The following is a 24,220-nucleotide window of genomic DNA, read 5'->3' on the forward strand; positions in this document are numbered from 1 at the left end:
TTTTAATCTAAATTTAATCAATCACTAAAATTTTAATGCACTAATTAATTTGCCGCCGCGATTATTTGAATTTAATATAAAACCCGATCCAAGGAACTCATCGCGAGGAAACCTGATCAGCACTTAAACACGATTTTCCCAATCAGAGACTCGGTGTCGAACCAAGTTTACGCAATCCTGAAATAATTGAATGCAACACATGAAATAAATATCGTCCGAGTTTACGGGTCGAAAAAGGACGTACAAAGTAGTAGAAACTGCTTGTGGTCTGACGCACTCACGGCGGAAGTAGTTGCGGAAGGGACTGTACGAGCGAGCGAGGTTGCGAGAGAAGAAGCACGGGGCCATATTACAATATGAACTCTCTTCTCTCTCGTGGACTGGGCCTCGGTCACGTTCCCTCGATGTGTGTGCGTGTGTGTGGTCCAACTCTGCGTCACTCTCTCTTTCTTTTGATTCAGTATTTGTTTTTTCATATCTTTTTACTTTCTCGTTGCTTATTTCTTTTGTTTTATTTTACGATCTCCGCGTCTTCCCCACTTCGTGCTTTGCCTCTCGTGTATGATTTTTTTCCCTGCATGCCTCTCTTATACATGTGCACATGCGTCTTTTCATCTTCTGCAAAACGTAACGACTCCTCTAGCATATATGCATTATCATCTTTCTCGTTTTCTTTTATTTCTTTGCCCCCTTCGCTCTCTCTCACTCTCTCATTCCGTTTCTTTTTCTATTTCTCGTTCTCTCCCTCCGGTACGACGCTCTTCGTATCGTGAGTCTCTCTATTTTTCCGCGGACGTAAACTCATTACTCCCCGGAGTCGGTGGACCACCGAGAGGGCCAGTCGCTGACATGTTGCTTCGACGATGAATACACTCGTTCGAAAACCTCTTAGCGAATGAGACGTGACGGAAAATTGATTATTCGCTCACATTTTTTTTCCCTCAACTCATTGCAACGGAAGAATATTATTTTTCAAGATAACTCGTCACAGCAGATCTTGGCAAATTTTTTAATTCAGAGCAAAAGATTCGCGTTGAAGCAGTTGAAGCAGTTGATGGAAAAAAACAAATAGGTCCGAGCTCCGAAGCATTTTTCATGGGAATAAAACGAATTGGATGCCCAGCGAAAATGATGGGTCGTAAAATAAATGGTTGTATATGTAGTGAAAAAAAAATTATTAGTCCATATTTGCTACGAAGGTAAAGGAAAATGCGAGCGAGAACAAACGCGCCATAGAAGAACGGCGATGCCGCGCGCTGATGAAGAGAGCTAGCCCGCGCGAGAGAGCGAGAGAAGCGAGGCAAAGAAGAATATGAATCGAGCGCGACAGGCGTACATTTTTCTAGCCGTGTGTGTCGCGCGCGGTGTGCCTTGAAATTTACATAAGCCAGACACGGCTCTCTCGTTGCCGTTATATACCGTATTATTGTCGTCGTCGACGTCGGAGTCGCTGTCGCGAACTAGCCTACACGTTCTTGTATACAATATGCATCACTCTTAATGCCAGTGCGTACAACGATATTTATCTTAATATTATATGTGGAATCTCGGCCGGGTGGGGGAAGCGTTGTAAGAAGTTGCACTGAAGAATGGAAAAAGGCCAGTGCGGAATAAGATCGAGCCAAGATTGAGGAAAAATAAGTGCATGGACGAGGGGAAGAAGAAAATGAAAGAAATTAAATAAATAGTACGGAAACGCGTCGCGGTTGGCACGGTCTGAATAATAGAAAATATACGCGCGAATAAGCCTCGCGTATACGTTCGAGTTTTCTGAACGGTACGCGCATTATTTGCTTCTGACAGAGACTCGATTACTTATTTTTTATCCTCGTTTCGCGTTGGCGAATACGAAAAGAGACTCGGGCCTCGTATCAATTTCTTGGAGGCATCTTTCCTCCGATCTCCCCACCGATTTTCGGGGTCAACGACCTTCGAGCTTTTCTGCTTGCCCGTAAATAAATAAATCCGAGTGATGATAAATTGGCCGCGTTATTATTCAAGCCAGATCGATCCACTTTTTTCGTTTCGTCAAATCAAAGCAGCAGCGTGTACGGACGAAAATCTAATCGCCGAGCGAGCACAACTAATTCATAAGAAATGGAAATATTGATGAGAGCGAGAAAGAACAGGCGAAGCGAACACATCGCCCGGGCTCGTGATTACATTCGCGCGCGACGAAGATACGTGTAATCGGGACTTTAACGGTGCATGATTACACGAACGCGAGCCAAGCGTGCCCATTTGCGTAACTACAAACACATTTATATATGCATTTGTCTCTATAGTTATACACGCCCGTTGATGCATCAGTTTTTTTGCTTCATCGATTGCCTCGACGCTGCGTGGCCTGCCGATCGGAAGGATTTAATTCCCTTTGCTTAGCAGCCGCGCACTCCGAGGAATTACATCCTTTTCATTGTTATTTCCTCGATTCACCGAGACGCCCCGGACCCTTCCGAGAATCGTACGAGGGATTTAATTAGGATCGAGACACGCGAGAGCAGGGCGGTTTCCTCCCTCTTTCAACCTCGACCGTTCTTTTCCTCCCTCCTCGACCTCCTTTCTCTTTTCACCCCTCTCATTAATCGTTAATATTTCATCGTTTTATTCGTCACTTGGCCATTGCTGCCTCGCGATTCCGCATTCGAAGAATTGTGATTCGATTGCGGTACCTGCGCCTAAAAAACATCCACGGATCCCTCTGCACTCGTGCAGATTCATTTTTTATTGCCGATTTATATAGTAATTGGGTAGGAAAAAGCTCGTTTTGTCGTGCTCTCTCTCTCTTTCTCTCTCAATGTGCTCGATCCTTGAATAAAAATTCTAATCGAGCCTTCGAATCCCCGTTATTATTCGGATCTTCTGGAAGCTGGTCGACGCTTTTTCTCTAATTTTTTTGAATTTTCATTGAGTTACGCGCTGACCGAGGTTCATCGCGGTTTAGTGCGGAAACAGCCACTCAACGGGTGGTGCCGACTAGACGAAAAATTCGAAAGTCATCGATGAATATTTAATCGAGGATTTTCATTTGCAGTTATTCGAGTAACGAAGCTCTCAAAATGTGTGCCTTCTACTATTAATAGAAAAACGGCGAGTGAATTCAGTCGATTTGATTACACATCGGGGCTGCGATATAATCGTAAATTCATGACGATGCACGATCCCTCTTTATTTGGAATTGTTTTCGTTGGTAATAGAAAAAGATGAAAAAATGTACAAAGTCGAGTGAGCGCTGAGCTCGGTTATTAGAATATTCATTCGAAGACAATCGAGGATTGCGTCGTCGCCGCGACATCATTGACGCGCTCCCCCGGCCTTATAGATTATTAAATATGAATACATTGTAATTGGAAACTATCAGCTCGCGTGTCGTCGGAAAGAATATAAGAAACAATAGAAAATGGTAAAAAAGCGAGCAGAAGAAAATGGGCTTGAAAAAATGGAAGGGAAAACGACCGCAACCCCGTGAGAGAGGTCGACGATCAGGTAGAAAATATTCTATTATGTACGCTGACCGCTCCAACTTCCTGTAAACGAAATCATATTTTTCGTATTGTCAAGCGTTTCGTATTATATTTCCATATCGATAACAACGATTGCCTCGATTTTAAATGAGCGAGGCGCACGTGCGTAGCCCTGACCTTATTTCCAGTTCTTAATGGAACGTCGGGTTTAAATTGCAATTGCTTACAAAGAAAATCGCGTAATATTCGTTGGGAAAAACGCTCTTTAAATTAACAACAATTATGCCTGGAAAATTATGCGCGCAATTGAGCGCAGCGCACAGTTTTATAAATAAAATAAAGGCAGTGGGGCGACCCGTCGGGTCGTGTAAAATTCGTCGATTCGTCGTCACGGTCTGTCGCGGCGGTCCAGAAAAAAAGTGTAAACTCTCGCGGCTCCGAAAACTAGACGCCAAAAACGTCGAGACCGATCACTGCCGCCCTCATCTTTTTGCTTTCGAGCGCGACGAATGTGTTTCCCGCGCCTCTCGCTCCCGCCCCAGCAGCCGGGGGTTGGACGAGCCCGAAGAAACGAAGAAACGCGGCGGAGAGAGCATCGATGACGCAGGGCTCCCGACACAACGCTTCCCGAGAATTTTCAGCCTCTGAATCGAGTTATCGATCATTCCGGATCCACTGTGACGGGCGCGACTCCTCGTCAAAAACGACCCTCGAATTTACACATTCACGCATCTCGTCTTTTATCGATGTATATTCATATGCAAAACGGGACAGGGGGATCCGGAGGAAATGCTCAACGTGATCGAGATATGTGGCTCTGCGCGAAAATCTAATCGACTAATGACTGCCAATCCTATATAGCGAATATTTCACGGTATAAACGCGAGACACGGCTTTGATGGACGTGAGCTGACGGTTTCGTGCGCATTGCGTTCTTAAAAAACCGGAGCTTCGTAACTACCGAGTCGGCCCTTCAGAAATCGACGTTTTTCAGCAGGAACAAGTTTTCGTCGTCGATATATTAAAAGCACCAATTTCAGGAAACTCGAGGCTCTTCGGCAGGATGAAAACGAAAAAGTTTGTTCGAAAGTTGCCTCACCGTTGTCGATATACACGATCTTCCACACGTTCAACTTTTCATTCCGATTAAGTGAATCTGGCCATGTCGAGTCAAGAGGCTACTTTTTTGTAATAGTTTTAATTTTGAATAATTCGATAATTGCTTTCAAAAGCGTCGGTTTATAATTTTCAACCTTTTGCCGGCACAAGTTTATCATTTTGAGTGATCGATTTGATGAAAAAATGATAGGCAGACTGGCTATTTTTTGGGAAACTTTATCGGAAGAACCGAGACTATTTATATATAGGACGTACCAAAATAAACAAGAAAATCTTGCGCTTAAAAAATATTGAAATCAATGTGTTTCGAGCGTGTGGAATTGAGTTCGCATTGGTGTAGCGGATGAAACTGTTAATGATGCCGAAAGTGGTGAATCTAACGAGCACAACGACCTTTAAAATTCGTTGAAAGTTTCAGAATAAGAAAGAATAATTGAAAATTTGACGAGGAAGAGATTGTGAATGATTAGCGATGATAAAATGTCATTGAGCGGAAAATATCTCCGTGCTGTGTATCGAGGAGTCCCGTGAAGCGTGTTCTTTGCCTCGTCTCCCTTAATTTTCCATCGCACATGCACAGCTTGACAATTTAGTCGTGACATTTCCTCTTTTTGGTGTTATAGAATTCAATGAATGAATCAAGTTCCTCGAGAGAGAAACCTCCGGCGGATGACGCTCATATTTCAATGATTTCAACGCTTTAATTACGTCCCTGCTGCCCCCGTTCTATTATTTTTCCCCATTGAATTTCGGGGGGTGAATCCTCGTCGTCGTCGCGTCGTACCTCCACAAGTTATCGAAATGAATTCGTAATGCGAAACGATCGTTAAACGCCGTTGCGTTTACCGTTTATAACCGTTGAAAAACCGATTGAATTTAAAAGGCGATCGGAAGTTGATCGAGCTCGTCATACATTTCTTTTGCTCTCGACGCCCATCAACGTAAATAAATGATAAAATCGTTGATGCGTTCGATAATTAATGGAATGTTTACCCTCAACACACATCGAAAATTTTTCGACTCTCCTCCTCCTTCCTTCCTTCTCTCCGGTGTGCCAGAAAATTATAATAATTATTTGACTTTATCATGCTAATTGATACCGTGAAAACAAGACTGAATTCGATATCGCGTAACCACTGAGCGCCCCATAGGCCCAGAATCGTAACGGAAAACAGAATATTCAACCCGCGCATACGCGCTAGTCATCCATGACTCAAACATGTGCGTACACACGCTCACTATTCCTGCATATTACGTGCACGGGACAGAACTTTATATATCCGCTGCAGCATATATTATGTCTTCATTTGTATACGTCGAAACCTGTATTTATACAAATATTCATAAATACATATTTGTACGTCTCGGTACGAGATATTCCGCGTCAATTAATTCGATTTTCAAAAACAGAATGTGAAATTGGAGAAAAGAAATGGTGCGAAAGAATGAGCGGAGACCGGTAGCAGGTTTCCGTGTCGTTTTCGTGAATTCTTAGTCGCGATGATACACGCAGTGGAATTTTTTCCGTCGGATTTAAAAGGCACAAGACTCGTTCGCGTTTATTTGGATGCGCGTTTCAACATTATTCCCAGCGGTATTAATTAATATCGAGCCCCGGCGTTCACGCCGCGATCGCAAGCGCATTTTGTTCGTTTATCGAAAAACAAAAATTGTTGCTCGTATCAGCAAAAAATTGTGAACGCTTTGCCGGATATTTGTTAGGTTTTTTACGTCATTATAGTTGAAGGAGGTTTGGACCACGACGATAGTCGAATTCTCGGTGTTTCGCGAACGCGGAGCTCGTATTTTTCGACACTCATTTTTTTCACGATTGCCTGAAGCATCAACATTCTAATCTCTCTCTCTCTCTCTCTCTTGCGAATCTACTTCATTTTTATAGATTTCTTTATTCACCCGTTCCATTATTCTCTGGATCTTTGTTTTGTTCCAAGCTTGATAAATGTATTATTTATATCTCGAGTGTACGGTGTATAGACTAGAATATTTTGCAGGCCGAATTGCTCTCGTCTATCGCGTTAAGGTCTTTGGCTCTATATACACTCACCCGTGCGTAAATAATTTCTTATATGATATGTTTAAAAATTTCGTAGTTTAATATTAAATAATTCATTTTAATACGAGCGCAGCGGCGCGGCGTTTGCCTGCGCGCGGAGAAGGAGCGAGAGAGTCAGGAGTAATACGCTCGGTAGCAGCGAGAAAACCCCAACGCGTTTTCCATCCTTTCTCTACAGAGAGAGAGAGAGAGAGAGAGAGGAAGAGAGAACATGGCCAACGCCATCCAGGAGGCGTCTATAAATTTGTAAAGTTAATAAATACGTAATGGCCGACGTTGCTTTGTAGCCGGTTCTCTGTGTGGGTTTTACTTGGACTCTGGAACCCTACCACCCTGACACGACCCTCTTCCCCTCAGCCTGCTTCCATGCCCCGCTTTCTTCACCCCTTTCGCCTTTCGCCTCGACCCCCGCACATGGGAAAGCCTCTCTTGCCTTATTTTTCTTTAAATTTCATCACTCGGATAACTTTCGTATTAAAATATTGATCGTTTTGAATTTCTACCAACAATGAGCATTTCAAGCTGTGCTTTTACAGATTTATTTTCATTCAACTTATTTTATACTCGGAGTTTGAACGAAAGCTGGAAATTAAGGAACGATGAATTACTCGCGTTTGACTCTGGTTCTCGAGAGCTTTTACAAATTTATGAATTAATGAAGAAAAATTGTTGAGTGTGAGAAAAAAATGGGTCATCGCGTCGAGACCCATTGATACCGAGCAGACGCCAATTGGTAATTCTGCACAAGTTTGAACCAAGATTTTCAACGAAATGAAATGAAATTTGAAAAATTCGGGCGAAGAAATCTTCGTAAAGTTATTCCTTGAAACTCATCCAGTGCAGCGCCAGCCACCTCACTGCGTGGGCGTGACTACTGCGTTTCTCCCGCTCAGCGGCCTTATCTTTGGCGCACTAGATGGGCTCTTCATAAATCATTCAATCGAGTGGTTGATCGCGAAGAGAACAAAAATTTAAGGACTTTTCCCTCCAGAACGGCCTCATCTATTTACCCGTGAACTTTGAGCACGAGTCTCCTCGCGTTGTTATCTATATTATACAATGAAAACAGCGAGGAATCGCGAAACTCGTATTCGTGTATTTACTTCCATTCGCATATATATATACAACGGCGTAATCTGTTAGAGTATCGGCCGAGACTCGCGTGGATTCGTGCACGCTCACTCTCGCGCACAATATGCGTACGGAGATTCCCACGTGTGCGTGAATATTTATACGCGGCGCGCACAGGTAAACGCGCGCGGCTCGTTGGCGTTGCTCTCTCTGGCCTCCGGTCAGAGATATCGTTGGCATGCCTTGTTAATCACGGACTCGATAATAATACCGTGATTGATAGAACGAACCTCCGCAATCCCCTTCCTCCCACGGTCTTTCACGCACACCCAGCTTTCCGCTCAAACTCATCGTACATAAATATATATGCACTTGTGTATTCATAAATATATAAAGCATACAGACACCGCTGTATTGCAACATACTCGCCCGAGCTCTTATCGCTCGGATCGAACTCCTATGAAATTAACTTCTGCCAAAAGTGGAAATTTATTCCAAGATAATAATAATAATAATAATAATACTCTCGTATTGTGATCGATCGACGATATTGAGGCTGTTTTACATGTCGATCGCCAACTGAATATCTGATTTTGTTCTAGTTTTTATTATCATCCAATGTGCTGTGGTGATTCAACACATTTCTGAGAACACGCAGCCGTCCCTGTGGAGTTGGTATTCGTCGTTAAAAATTCTTCGTTCGGCTCGTTCTTTTTCGGATTTTATTATCCATGCACGATGCGAGCAATTTTAGAAACACAACTGACCAAATAATACACAACTATTCGATGTATGCAATATTTAGCGTGAAATTCACTGTAAAATTAATTTTTTACAGTGTAATGTAAAATGAATTTTTAATTTTGTTATAGTAAATATTGCAGATTGTGAAATTTACGGTACGTATACTACACAATTTACGAAAGGTTTAGTGAATTTTATGGTGAATCACGGTTAAATCACTCGGTTTCGAATTTCGTAACACACTGAAACGGTGTGTCATTCGTACGGATATTTGGACAGTGCAGTGCGGTAAAATTCACCGGGTCGTCAAAATTTACTAAATATATCGGTAAAAAATCCTGGCGTGAACAATGAATATTATTTTTTTGATATTAGGAAAATTCAATTTCTTTTCCATAATAATATCATGAATCATGAGTGAAGATTCACTTCTGTAAACGTCGACCCCAACACAGAACGCTGGAAAATTGTTCAACTCGAAGAAGTATACATTCACGTTTACTGTGGACGAAGACGAGTAACTATTGGACTCTTTTTATCGAGCAAAGCGTCCTTGTACGTTTCTGAAAAGTTTCAATAATCGGTTGCTTGCAACAATTTTTTTGTAACACACGTTTCGGGTTGACTCGTTCTCCGTTATTTCTATCTTTCAATCTTAATCGAAAAAAATCACAAAAAATCGTAAATAAATAATGAAAATAAAATAATCAATGAATGACGAATATTTAACGAGTTTTGGTGAAGTTGAAACTGAATTTTTCATCATTCAGAACCAATGTTCCGCGAGCGCGAGCGTTTTTGACTAAACTTTTTAAACAGCGTGTTCACTGTTTTTTGATAGTCTCGCGGAGTCCCGCTGGGTACGAGCTCGTAAAACATTCTGCGAATAATTATTTGCGCATTAGTTAAAATTTTTGAAGCCCTCAGCCGCTGCTCCGTATTATAATATTCAATGTACTGAATTGTACGGAAAGACGATCCAGCAAATGTGGAATAAATGCGTGTGCGCGATACGTAGAAAAATTCGTAATACAGTCTCGCTCGGTGCACGAGAAATACATAAAGTGGTACTTTCTGCGGCGTCTAGGAGAGCGCGCGAGTGCCACGATCCATAAAAATGTCGAGAGTCCTGAGTGACGGCCGGAAGTCAGCGGATGGACAAGGCCAATTGTTTATATTACCAAGCCGGTTTTACTAACAATGGAAATCCCCTCGTGGCACTCGCGTATCGTAACCTACCGACTACTCGTTACACGCACGTACGTAATTGTATATTATATCCGACAAACTAATTCCATTCGCGCAATAATATATACCGAGCAATATATATTTTAATGAAATTACGTACGAATTATAACAGCCGAAGGTACAATTATTTTTTCTACTTTTTTGCAAATCAAATAGCAACGGAAATTCATTCAAAATAATTCGAGTGAGTCATATTTCTTGGGAAATTAAGGCAGTGGAAGATGAGAAAATAAAAAAGACTTTTTTAGCGAAACAATTCTATGATTTCTGAATTTCGTTGGTAAATATTCTCGAAAGCGAGTGTCGAAAAATCTAGAAGTCGATCAATGTTTCGTTCGCTATTTTTGTCATTTTCGAGAGAGAGGGAAAGCTGCGAATTTTTTAAATCGAAATTCTTTCAGACAGTTCGACCGATTAAAAAGGGCTCTGTCTTTTTTTAATCGGTTGAACCGTCTCAAAGAATATCGATTTCGAAAATTCCAAGTGAGCTTAGTCGACCACCTTGAGACATACTCTTGAGAAGCACAAATTCTGAAAAATTATAGAAAAGCGAAGAATTCACAAAAAATACTATAGCAATTGGAAAAAATATTTAAAAATACGAGATTTTGAAAGGACTTGCTTTCATGTTAAAAAAAAATCAAAAATTGAAATAATCGATGAAAAATGTTCGTTGTTTTTTAAGTAATCCCGGCCTGGTCTCCCTCAGAGACAACGGAATTCATGAAACATTCATAAAACAACGAAATTGTTTCTAAATATGAAATTTTGACAGTTGATCGTCACTTTTTGAGTCGTCCATTCTAAACGAAACTTTCATCAGAATATTTTCCACGTTTCGTTTCCGTTTTCGTCTCTCTCGATATTCCCAGTTTGGCGTTCTCCTTCTTCGTTTATCCGAACGTTTCTTGCGGTATCTCGAGCGTTGGGACGCCCGTAGGTGTCACGGAATCGCACAATATACGCACGTGTTTGAACTAGAGGCAAAGTTACGGTGGCGCTCGGTTGAGTCAGGTGTGCGCAACAAGGAGCGTGTTCATGCGAGGCCGCCGCGCGTACGCAGCAGTTTCTCAATACTTTAATTAAACACACTCGTACATGGGAAAATTATGAATAATCCTATTACGTTAGTGCGGCATTGATTGCTCCGCATTCGAGCCGGTTTATAATCAATTTTATTTTCCCTTGATATATTCGCCGATCTCATTTTATTCGCATCGGATTTCGTATTTCGATGAGGAGCTGAAATCATTTTCGGTGCATCTTATTCCAATGGAATTGGCTATATTTGTATAGCTGGTGCGCTGAGCATTTTATTCCAAATTTATCCCCTTGCGAGCATCGATCTAAATTTATCCTCGATCCGATTGATATTGCAGTGAAACGCTTTTGTCGAGCGATATCGTTAAAAAACTAAATATACGATGGCGGCACGTTTCTTTTAACACGCCTGCAAATGACGTCGGAACAATCCTTGGTACGGCGATCGAGAGAATCTGCCGATTCGTTAAAAGTGATGCTTTTGTATCATTTATATAGTTTATGGAAAATTTTTCAAGCTTTTATCACTCTGCTATGAGGTAACGAGACTTGATTACCGGATTGTCAGTTTCATAAGCTTTTTTTAGATAATGCATCGCGCGAGGTACGTTATTATAGACAGCGCGGATCCTTAAAATTAAACGAGTTCCCGATACCAAACAGCATTTTCCCTTTTTTAATGATCTTAACGAAGTTTTATCGTTTTAAAATGTCGATCGGCTCTTCGTCCTTGATTGTTTTTGTCAAGCGTACATCTACAAATACGTGCGCGGTTGTACGAATGTAGGAAAAGCGAAGCGAGTACGGCGTATCAATAAACTCGAGAATTTCGCTATATCGAAAAACAAGCAACAATCGAAAAGCTATATTTGGTTGTTGCGACCCCATCGAACTCGACAAAATGAATTCCAACTGAGTTTCATCCTGCCCGCTCCCCACAACCATTTTGTCTACGTTCATGTCATGCTTCTCGCGGTGAATCCTCTCCGCTCTCCGCGGCGCTGACTCGCTCGCGCACACGCGAAACCGATCGTTCGAGCATCCCGAATTATCGGCTACATTTTATTCGAGTTATACACGCGGATCGCTGGCAATGCGATTTCGCGGCTAAACTCGTTACGCGAAAACGTAATTCGCAGTGCCGCCGGGTCGCGTTGCATAACTCGAATCTCCTCCCTCGTCTCTGTTCTCTCCGCATGCGGATTTACGCGGAAAACAGCGATGCGTCGTGACACGCATCCGTCCCCTTTATCGAGCCGCGACCTCCTCCTCTTTCCATCACCAAATTCGTAAATAGAAATCCAACTCTATCCAACGCATCTCATCCTCGTCCCTCATTTCCCTCGCAAGGCTAACGATATTTCCCGCCCATTATGAAATATTCGAAATTATTTCGCTGGGATTGTGCATTTTGCGTTCTGACGTTCCGCATCGCGCTACCCGCGCGACCAACTCCGTGCGGGTACGCGCGAGCCTCGGTCCCTCTCATCCCGCGGTGAAATCCAACGTCGAATAACGCTAATATGTATATTCATAATATACATGTATTTTCTACCGACCGGACCAATTCGGCTTTCGTTCGTTGAACACCGACCATCCAATTTCCAGCCTCGAGCGATCCTCCCTTCGATCGTCACTTCTCTTTATAATTCGTCAACCGCCTCCTTTCCCCTCGTTCATTTTCTCCATTCTTGTTATTCGCCCAAAGCAAAAACATTGTTTTTCGCATATTGTGGAAAAAATGACGAAAACCGAAGCACTAGATATTCGGAGAATCTTGCGCAATCGTCGTAGAAAATTCAATTGACGCGATTTTTTCTGAATAAACGGATCTTCGGGAGGTTCGGAGTTGATACGAATTTCTATGTTCGTTGCTCAATATCCTGGATCAACACTCCGAACACCTTTTATCCCGGTGTGTGGCTCTCGTGCGGGAGCGACGAGATTATTCTGATTTTAACAGCACTTTGTTTCTGAACTTATCGATAGTAAGATGCGGCGCTGCGCCTGGAAACGTCGCGTCGACTGAGCTCGCTTGGAATTTTCGAAATCGAAATTCCTTGACACGGTTTGACCGACGAAAAAAGGCTCGCTGTCAAAGATCGGCGGACAAAACCCTATTTTTTAATCCGTCAAACCGTGCATGCCAATTCGATCTCGAAATTCAAACAGTCAGCTCTGTGAAGAAAAAAGGGAGAATAAAAGATTGAGTACGTCCGCGCGCAATATTGAATGGTTACAACGCAGTCGCGCGAGTGTAGTTCGAACTGTCGCATAAAAAGTGTTAAAAGTGTGACGACTTCGCGTCGGGATCTCGGTAGAGGGTCGCGTGGGAGAAAAAGTGCAAGAATTTTGCTTTAAATTCTCTAGCATCGCCGCGAACATTGATAATGCAGCCGCACGAGACGCATGTACGAGCATTGTGCACTCTCTCCCCTGGCCGATAGCATGGATAAAGAGAGCGAGAGGAGCGTCTGTTGAGCGTGACGTTAGCCGTGGTTTTGTATCAGGATGAGGGAAAACGGGGACGCTCCGTGAAACCGCTAAATACAAAAATCCCCGCAACCACCTGTACATGGTCGAGCGAAAGAGCGCGAGAGGGTGGAATAGGCAGCGCAGGAACTGTGTTTCCCGTGGAGAGAATGAGCGTCGGACGAAGAGCCCTTTTCGTCTTTCCACAAGCAAAAGAGACGAAACTCTCGCTCGCCTGTCGTCGCGACGGTGTCCCCATTATTCGAGTATTTCCATCAGTTAATTACGAGATAATTGCTGTCGGTATTTCGTACACGAGATTTTCACGTCATCGGGAAAATTCCAGTCCCCCGTTAATCGCGAAGCCCTCGAAATAAAAAAGATATGGACAATTCGCAACGATCCGCGCGGGGTTAGCGAAATAACTACTAATTCCCTCTGCTGAAAACAGCTTCAATAAACTTGCTTTAATACATAACATCAACTTGGTTATAGACAATCAAAATATTACAGTCGCGTTCGATGTTCCTTGAACAGTCACAACGAAATTTAGTCGCACCGTGTAATATATTTTACTACATATTTATATGTAAAATCATCATGCACGTGTGTACAATGACAATCGCATGTGCCTTGATACATAGCCATGTACTCGCTACATATAAACCCATTTCTACATTTATTGCACATATAAATCGTGAGAACGTCCTCCATTTCTCTCTCTCTCTCTCTCACCGTCTTTCTCTCCCTTAACATGTCGAAGGTCTTTCGTGTATTAGTGAAGCCGCGAATACGCGTCGACCAATACTCGTAATACAGCCATCCCCCTTTCGTCTCGCCTTCCCCTCTTTCCATAATTTCTCCTCGTTCCATCTCTCTCTCCTTCTCTCTTTCTATCTCTCGTATAGAACACAATTAAGTAAATGAGCACGGGTTGCCTCGTTCGCTACAGATACCCTCTATTATGTATATTGATCTCTAGCTCGGACTCTCCGGTTACACGTAATACGTGTTTTGTCGTTTATGCATTCGTACTTGGGTGCATCCGCGAGTCGGTGTGCGCTCGGGGAACCGTTGCATTGGATCACCAACGATGCGCACCCAACTCTCTCGCTCTCTGCTTTTCTATCTTGCTCTTGCTCTTGCTTTGTACCGCTGATCTCTGGCGCAGACCCTTTCGATGGCTTTCTCTCTCGTTGGCAATATTCAATGGAGGCGGCATAATTATAGAAGCTCGTTCAAGTATTCACGGAGATCACTGCTTATTCAATATAATTTTATGTCCGCGTGTGTGCATTTTCCTTTGTCCTCGCGTATTCGACGCTTCAACATTTTTTTTCATAAATTAGAATAAAATCAATTTTGGGATTAACGCTTTTGACGAGATTCCGCAGCGTGATATATATGTGAAAATGCGAATTATTTTCTCGAAGGCAAAATGAATCGACGGGTTTTGTGCTTAACATTATTTCGTTAAAGTTTCGCTTTTGTGTGAAATTTAAAATTAAACGAAATACAATTGAAGCACTATTACTGTGAGGGGGCTTCCTCAATTAATTCAATTTAATTAGAAAATTAATGAATTCTGGAGCACGAGGGAAGAAATTTGTCAAAGTTTTTCGCATGTTTTCAGGGACGAATTTGATGAGATTCTGTTTTACACGAGTACTGCTGGGTCGATTTAACTCGATGTATAAGCGACGTCTGAACGTCAAGGGGCGCGGTGGGGTCGAATCGATATAACTCTCGCTCCTGTAGAACACACAACGAGGCGGTGTACAATTCGAGATTACACGTATTTTCTCCCGTGGGAAAGACTCTGCTCGTTCTCATAGACTTGCCTCGTATTCTTTTCTCTTTTCAGTTCTCCCTCGTTTCGTTACTTTTCATCTCTCTTTCTTGAGATCTACCACGATCTTTGAATGATTATTTGTTTTTTTTTTCTCTTACGAATTGTTTCACCACCGCCAATTCATTTTGACATTTTTGTCCCTCCCGAAATGAGTTATTTCGTCTCGTTTTACGAAACGGCTAAACTATTGTTCTCGCGTGTGTCAACAACTATTTTCGTCCGCGCTGCCGCGCGCCTCCAGCTACTTCGCGCTTATAATATTATCCGCATCGTTTTATCGCTTCTGACCCGATCACGATGTTTACTATTCAAAATTGAACATGGATTATTTGACCGCGCTCCGCTAGCCTCCGTCTCTGCGGACGATTGATTCGCGGTATAAATCGATTCGAAATCTTACGATCGATCATCGCTCCAACTCAAAAGAATTATGAACTTTTTTCACCCTTCGGGAAATTCAGTTTGGGAAGCGAAAAATGATTTTTACGATCGAGGATTGAATAGGAAACGACACAGATTTGTTGCTCGGCGACGATCGTGACTCGTTAGGAATTTTTCGTGCCGCGCATAAGCCTTTTTGAGACGGAACGTCTTATGTAATTAGATATGCGAGTGTGCTGAGTGTACAGTTGAAACAGGAAATTGTCGAGCAAGAGTTGAGAGAATACGCCGGGGAAAGGAAACAAACGAAAGCAACAAGATCCGAATCTCTCTCGCTCGTTGTGTTTCACAAATACGAATCCTTCAGAGACGACGCGCCACACACTTATTTATTTTTATCTCTTTCTCCCTCGGTTTTGCTCATTACAATATTACGCAATATACGCCCGGGTTAGATCGAGAATACGGTTCGTGGTCGTCTCGCCTCTCTTCGTAACGGACTCGTAACACACTCGAGCAAAATAACGCTACTCATTCCATCTAGAATTCATTTTATTCATTCCCCGCAGCGAACTCGAACGAAATTTTCAGAATTTAACCATTTCGTTTTCTACTAATCTTTCTTGCATTATCCCAGAAACGAATTAACTTTTATGCCAATCCTCAAATATTTCGTCGTGCGCGTCGCAATCGAATTATATTTATTTTAAGGGCGTTTGAACCGTTTGATCCAAATTTAAAAACGCACGTGGCCATATCGACTTTTTTGTCTTTTCGTTCCGCTACTTTGACACGAATGCAGCGGCCAATGAACTCCTACGTTTGTTTGACGCAAGTGATAACCAGCACGAATTCTCGAAGAAACTTCGCAGCGCAACCTATTTTTTTCCGATCTCCCATTCAGCACGGTTCAGTTTCGATTTTCCGCATCGTTGCTGCTACATTCGCGTGGTTAACACGCAGCCCGCATCAGTCAAAACGTGCTGCTTCTTCAATTTTTAAGTGATTTTCACAAAAATTTATACGCGAACGCTTTCAAGATGCTCTATCAAGAGAATGAATCGGTAAATAAAATTGAAAATTTGGACTCGTCTTCAAAATTTCGTGTGTGATCATTTTTGAGAAACCGAAGAAATTATTTTTAGCTTTCAAAGTGAAAGCTGAGTTGAGGGACGCGATTAGTTGTCCCGAAAATCTTTGACACCGAATTGCTTCGTATTTTTGTAAATAATTTGCTCGTACGAGTTTTGATAATTTAACAATTTAGAACCAGGAAAAGTAGTTTTCAATTTCAAAATTCATTCAACGTCGTTTGGTTATACAAACGAGAAAACAGAGCTTTACGCAGCATCACTGAAGTTCTGGTTGGAGGATAAAGAAAAAATGGTTGGGCTCAATTTTTTTTTGCCGAAATTTTGTTACACACCTACTGTAATTACTCAGATATCAGCATCGCTAGATTTCGAAGTTCTGTCAAAAAACTTGGGTTTATAAAAAAAATGAATAAAATGCTGAGCGAAAGAAAAAGAATGAGGAAAAGTTGGGCGTAGAAAGAGCCGAAACGCCGCTTTTGCTTCAGCTCTTCCTCGCGAATAACTTCGTAATAATATTTTCACAATATCCCGATCTTCATTTCCCTTATCCCTCTATCGTGGATTCACTGTTATGTTTCATTATATTTTATTGCATCTTGCCATTATTCTGCCCCCTGGCCCTTAGTTTCTCGCCCTCCTCGCGCGCATCGAGGGCCTCGTCGTTTTATTATTCGAGGTTCAATTCGCTCGAGAAACTCATCATCGAGAGGTTTATTCTGCTTTAACCGCATCGCTTACGTTTCTTGGCTGTTTTCACCGTCGAGTTTTCCAAAAGCAAAACGTATATCGATATCACTCAGCCACTGTTCTCTCGATTCGCAACTTTTCCAACGTTTCCTCTTTCAACGGAGCAAGTTTTTTTCAACTTTTCTCGGTCCACGGTGCCCTTTGAATTTGTAATTTTTACCGCTTATGTATTTTTCCATTCGAATGCCGATGCTCAGACAATGAAATAAACGCGATTCGTCGATTGTTTCAGAATTCAAAAGAATATCCCGCGCGGGTATACTCGAAGCATCAAATGGACTCGTTCCATCACTTTCGGAACGTCCTCGCACTGGGAAAACACTTGGATTCACGACTCAGCGAGCCACAATTTCCTGCTAAAAACACGAGCTTGCACTTCGGAATATAACGCTAAGGTAAGATTTTCCAATGAAATTAAATTCGCACGTTTAATCAAACATTACGTCAAAAAAAATGTCCCCATGCCATCAATAGCAAAAGAACGAAAGCCCAAAAGGAAGTTTCACAAACCAATGGAAATTGAGTGCAATTTTCGGTCGCTGCGGATATAAAAAGTTTCTTCGAATAATTGGTCAATTTCAACCGTTTTATTGTCACGGTATTTTCGATCGATCTAGCGAAAAAAACGTCGAAATTTTTTTTTTTTTTTTTTTCATCCAGAATGGGAGTGCATGAAAATAGGAAAAGAAGAGCGCGGGAGGATAATGCGGAGTTGAGGTAACTCGAGGTATCATTGAAAAATCGATGGGCCACCGATCAATCCCACGGAAATGTGGCTTTGACTTTGTTCGTATCTTTTTCTTCCTTTTTTTCATCGCCCCTTTTGTTGTTTTTTTAATATATTTTTTTTTCTTTTATTACTCCTCCTCGCTCCCTTTTGCATCTCGCGAAACGCCCTTTTCCCGGATAAAACTTGGTGCAGCGCAACGCCAGTCGATATTGCACGTTGCATATAGGGAGAAAAAAGAGCGAATGAGAGAAAGAGAAAGACAGGAGAACGTTAAGGGCGTTTGCGAAGGGGGCAATGGAAAAGAAACGGAAAAAAAGAACGCAGAAAGGAAAAGAACTCTACAATTTGTATACAGCCGGACGCTCGGACCGAGCGTTCTTCTGTCTTGCACTGTCTTTTTCTCTGTAATCGAAACTCCGTTCGATGATAACTCTTCCACCGAACTGGACGATCATCGAACACCCCCCGGCCCCCGAAGCGAGTTCTTGCCAATTCACTACTGCGGTGAATACTTCATTCTTGCAAGCGAAATGGCAAAAATAAGGACGCGAGAGAAGAAACAACGAGGGGGAAGAAAAACAGTGGCAAATTACGAGGCTCCTTACTTCTAACGGCCAACGCGAATTATTCGGCGAGCGAAGTATTCTTCGCTATTTTCTTCCCTGTGATTCGGAGTTACGATAGAAAAGTTTTCTAGCTTCTGTTACGATATTTGAGTTCGATCGCAGGAATTTGATCTACCGCGACTCTGCAAGCTTTGTACCATTTTCTTTATAAATAATTGCCTACTCGCTTAATTCGACAAATTGATGAAAACGTAGAGCAAATCTGGACGGTTTGAGTCGACAAATTTCGTAGAACATTTCTTTTATTGGACGCGAAATTTAAGGGGGAATATCAGACTGACAGGCTGAAAAGTGAGCTAGTTTCTGGGAATTTTTTTTTTCGAAAAAACGGCTCGATCAAATTATTTGAAATTTTGTGTATTCAATATTGAAGTTGTGAAGCACACAAAGAATTTTTTTTTTTTTATTTTTAGTTTATTTTATTGAACAGAGGAGTGGTTACAATATGGCGTCTCAAAAAAAGACTCCCCGACGGTTGACAGCACAAGCGCCACCGCAAGTAAATTTGAAAATTTTTATTGAAGAAAATGTTGCCTGTTGAAAAAAAATGGAATTTTACACAAAAATTACACAAAAAAGTCAACAATTTAAAAAAAAATCTACGACGCGACGATAGCGACAAGTTTTCTCAGGAGAATCCTTTCGAATGAAGTCGGTTGAACAAAATTTAACAGCGTTATGCTGTCAACCGGGTTTCAAGAAAAACGCGCGTTTAAATTTTAATACAAAACAAGTTCTTGCCGATTGTCCGCCATCCCTGGGCCATACAGAAGCTCCTTTTTCACACTGATATTGGCCCTCAATGGAGAATAAATAAAAGCGAACAAGAGATTATTGCGGGAATATACGAGCGAATATTCTACGACAGCCGAGAGAGAACTTTATTAATATAAACTGGGGATGACTAATACAACAATTTGTCGGCTCATGTCGCGTATTAAGTAGCTGTACGTGTATACATAAACGTAACATCGTCAAAGAGGCATGAGCGCGGGCAGAGCGAGGATTTAAATAGTTATGACCTAGTGCGGCGATCGCGGTCTCGCACTACGTTCCCCGCCATTTTTCGCGACGTCTTTTTTCCTCCGGGCGAATGCAGAATCCTTAGGAAGCACACGCAGAGGCTAGTGCAGCTCGTCGTCGTCGTCGTCGTCTTTGCGCGCTTGTGAGAGCAGCCGAGCTGACGAAACGATTTCGTCACTCGCTTCGTAACTCGCTCGAATTAAATTCGTTTCATACAAATTCTCTGTCTCTTTCTCTCACATTCGCGAATCTTCCTCCCGTCTCGCCCACCAGATATCTTGGGATATTCTCGGCAGAGCCATAAACTAATATTTCAAAGCTACGGATGCGATTCCGTAACGTCCCCGTATCGTAAAACTCACTTCTCCTATTCTTAGAAATCATTTTTTCCAATATGTTTACACATTATTTCGATAATTAATGAATGGCGAATCGACGAGAAATAAAAATCGATAGAAAACAGTAAGAATTATTAAAAATTCATTAATCTCGAACCATTAACAACGCGAAGTTTGAAAACTGATTGACGTAGAAAATTGCCGTGATATTTTTGAAAATGGCGAAGGGCGGCCACGCCGTGAAAATAATACCAAAGAACAAATGATTTTAGAAATTCAAGGAATCCTCCAGACCGAGCAACTTGAAATTCTCGTAAATGTAAATATCCCAGTACGCGCAGTTGGGCTATACACGTATGTGGTAAAGCTCTGGAGATCGAAATTAGCCGATTTCCAATGCACATAGAGAATGCAGAGAATAAGCTCTTTGCAGTGAGTAGACACTCGATACACGTCGAAAAGGCAGAGTTGAACAGGTGGAAAGAGCGCGAGGAGAGAGAGTATCGTAGAGAATGAGAAAGAGAGGAGGAGGAAGCAAGCGAAAGGGAGGAAGGGAGCAGTGTAGCAAGAGGAGGGTGAGAAAGAGAGAGGGTTAGATCGACTGGATAACGCGTTGAACGTGTGTTAAGAGAGACGGATGAGGCTGGCGGAGCGGGGCGGAGAGGGGTAGAGCAGCGCAGCCGGGGATAACTCGTCGGAGTGCCGGGAGGAATGGCGAGAGGGTTTGAAAGCGTACACGAGGGGATGATGTCGAGAGCGTATATAGTTACGTTCGAGGGCAACTTGGTGAATGAGGGGTTATGCTTGGAGTCTCGAATATTGGACAACTAATGACCTAATCACTCATTATCTACCGCAGAGTCGCGTGGTAGATTGGTGAGTTCGGTGTATGCGCTGCCGCTGTTTCTCATGTATACGGCGCGGCGCATACACAAAGGCTCTTTAGTCGTTGCTGCGGAGAGACCAAGAGAGGAAACTAGTGATATTATGGATCAGGGAGATGCGTCGAAAGTGAGAAGATTATACGAGTTGCTTATTCGTATTCAACAGTCTTAAGCACGTTTTTATATCGAATTACGAATCAACGAGTTTGCCAGCTGCACTAGCCAATGTTCCTATACCAAAGGTGGGAACGTAAATTTTTAACTGCGCATACAGAGTTCGAATCTTGGGTTGGATTTACTTATTTTCTGTCCTCGGTCATTGGACGATTGGCCCTTTGCACCGCGATCGAATCTACGAATTCAACGAATTCGTAGAGAATTTGCGAAACCATTAGAATTTGGGAGAAAAAAATGTTGATGGAGTCGAGAACGATGTGTGTCCGCGCGCGCGCCGGAGTCTCGGCTTTCAAATGGCTGAGCGAAGGGTCCATTTGGCCGGAGGCTCCTGACTCGGAGACTCGGTTCTCCGTCGCCCTCTGGACTCTCTCCGTCGCGCGCGATCAACACCTAACACCGATCCTTCGATCCCTCGCATCATCATTGGGATACGCAGACCAGGCGGGCTGTGCTGACGACGACGACGACGACGACGACGAAATACGCTTTGGAAGGATGATATTCGCACGTGTCAGAGGAGTACACGAATATCGATGTTGATAGGGCGCAGGAATATACAGGCAGGATCGTACGTGAGAAACACTAATACCTCGGATGATTACACGAACAACGTACATGACTTACACATTACCTACACATCGAGTCGCTCGCCCGCGGATCGTCTCCATCCGCAGCGATGGAACGGCCAGCGGAGAATCGGGCCCAGCCACCGTCCGAATCTCCCGGTAACGGAGTATGCGGTAATATAACCGAGTCACACATCGCGTGAAACAGAGTAGGAGGAAAACAGGTAGCAGAGCGAGTGCGCGAGGGCGAGGGGAATTCAGATCAGCAGACTGTACTAACTGTAATCAGAGACGCTCGTTGTAGCGTGTACCGTCGACGCATAACGGACATCGATGACGACGATCGCCAGAGACGTAGCCAACGAATATCAAACGCGGAGAAGGATCGCCTCTGGGTACTTACTCGTAAATATCGGAGCGAGACGAACAGAGAGAGAGAGAGAGAGAGGAGTGTGAAGTGGAGGTAAGAGGGATCGAGGAGAACCCCTTGACGAACTAGAAGCTACATAATATCAAGCCTTGTATATATCCGGGCTCGTCGAGACCCTGTCCAATGTCCATACGCAACACTAAACCCTATACTGCGTCTATTTCCCTGGGATTTCCTGAGGTGGGTTAACCACGGGGTCGCCGGGCCTAGGATATACAACCCCTTCGAGTCTTCGACCCTGTACGCGCGGCTACAAACCGGCGCACCCCCTTCCTCCGCCTCGATCCCCTCGTTTATCGTACCTTCTACCGCGCGCTGGCTTAATCCTCTTAAGCGTTAAGTGGCGCGAGTAAATATCAATCAGCTTTTATACGAAACGGTTTGATAACTTTGAGAGAACGCCCGTCGCTCGGTTGTGCGTGTTAATGCTCGCGCGGGGACTTTTGATTTCGATGCGCGGAGTACTCGAACGTACCGAAACTCGGCTCCCGCTCTTCTCAGGAGCCACACGAGAGTTTCTTTTATCGAGAAACCTCCGCCAAATGGACGGACGGAATATATGTAGAAGTGTTGAGAGAAAGGGGGCAGTGGAAAAAGGCTCGTTGGACACGGGAAAGGGGCTCTGTTCACGAGCGGGATGACACGCACTAAATAATTGACGAAGCCAGTCTCGCGCCCCGCGCGATATCACGAAGGAAAGAAAGCACCGCGTCGAGGTATTCTTACGATCGGCAACTTTTCCCCTTCTATTTGTAACCCTCTTTGCTTTAACCCTTCCTCCTACCCCCGCCCTTCGTCGTCGCCCGCTTGCCATTCACTACCCTCCAACTTCACCGATAGACCCACCGCCACCTCTTTTCTCTCTTTTTTATGTATGTATGCACTGCGATATAATCATTTATTATTCAAACACGCTGCTTGAACATTTTCCTTAGGGATATTTCTGGCGATTGCATATATGAAAAGTGCATATCGGAGAGAGAGAACGAAAGGACGAAAATACTAGGGATGATAGTCTGCTGAGACACGCTGCGTTGAAACGCCGGCGATCGTACTTGGCGCCGGTTAGCCTTGCTCAGCTCCCATCGGCGCTTTTCATACGCCTCTCTCTCAACCGGTCTTTTTCTATATCCCTGTCTTTATCAACTTCGTCATTCCGCTTTGCCAACCAATTTTATCCACCGCTGCATACAGTTGCAGCCGCAAACAAATGCAGAGGGGAAACACATTTGTTTCTACTTACCGATTGTGCTTTTCGACATTTCCTCCTTCACGAGTCTCAAGTTTTTCGAAATTTTTGCTCAAATCGCCTATCAAGTCGGAGCTCGAAGCCTTTTGTATCCACGGAGAGATTCAAATGGTATAATGTTTAGCGTGAAATTCACTGTTAAATTAACCGGATATATTTGACTGCGCGGGGACAAGTTAACGAAAAATATTTATTCCCAGTAAGGCACTGTTTAATTTTCAATATTTTGCGAAATTTTCAGTTTTGTCATCGTACATATTGCAGATTGTGAAATTCACGGTATGACCAATTTTACGGTGCATTACGGTGAAATGTCTTTGCTCCAACGCAGGTGACGTCAAAATTTACTAAATACTCCGGTAAAAATTCCTACGCAGCTTGTCGATTCTGTCCGAAGCATTCCATCACGCTTTCCAAAAGTGTTGAATCAAAGTTTCCCAATTTCTTCATTGAGTTCCATACTTCGGAGCTACAATTTACTCATCATTAGCTTCGTATGTATAAATACAATGACGTTTAGTCCATAGTAGAAATACGACGATGGGGACCTGGTCCGGGAAACAAGGGAGAAACCTGATGTTACGATGGCTTGATATACGCTGCTGTGGCGGAAACAAAAGATCGAGTTACTGTTAATGAGAGAGATCGAGATTGTGATTGATTTATTCGTGTCCTAGAAAATGATATGACGAACTAGTCTTGAAATATTTCAAGAAAGAGGACCACTGCGGACGAAAAAGAATATTAATGCCTTCTCAAATTCAAATTTATTGTTTGTTTGCTTCACGAAAGCAGTTTGAAAAACAGAAAAGTTGAAAAACCGTCACATTCGGGTGCGTGAAGTGCGGCAAGAATTTTTCATATTAGCGAAATATTAACAATGAAAATAA

The 24,220-nt window shown here is 42.9% G+C and overlaps 1 protein-coding gene across 4 annotated transcripts in view; it reads left to right on the top strand.

Annotated features, from left to right (window-relative positions):
* The window catches only part of LOC122417295 (protein bric-a-brac 1-like), a 237,461-nt gene that overhangs the window by 30,796 nt on the left and 182,445 nt on the right, over positions 1–24,220 (top strand). For all 4 annotated transcript variants that reach the window (XM_043430695.1, XM_043430700.1, XM_043430697.1 and 1 more), the window contains one exon: positions 17,540–17,702. The gene's annotated coding sequence lies outside the window, so the exon portion shown is untranslated. The remainder of the gene's footprint in view (positions 1–17,539; positions 17,703–24,220) is intronic.

The sequence above is a fragment of the Venturia canescens genome, chromosome 10, assembly GCF_019457755.1.
Source record: "Venturia canescens isolate UGA chromosome 10, ASM1945775v1, whole genome shotgun sequence".
NCBI lineage: Eukaryota > Metazoa > Arthropoda > Insecta > Hymenoptera > Ichneumonidae > Venturia > Venturia canescens.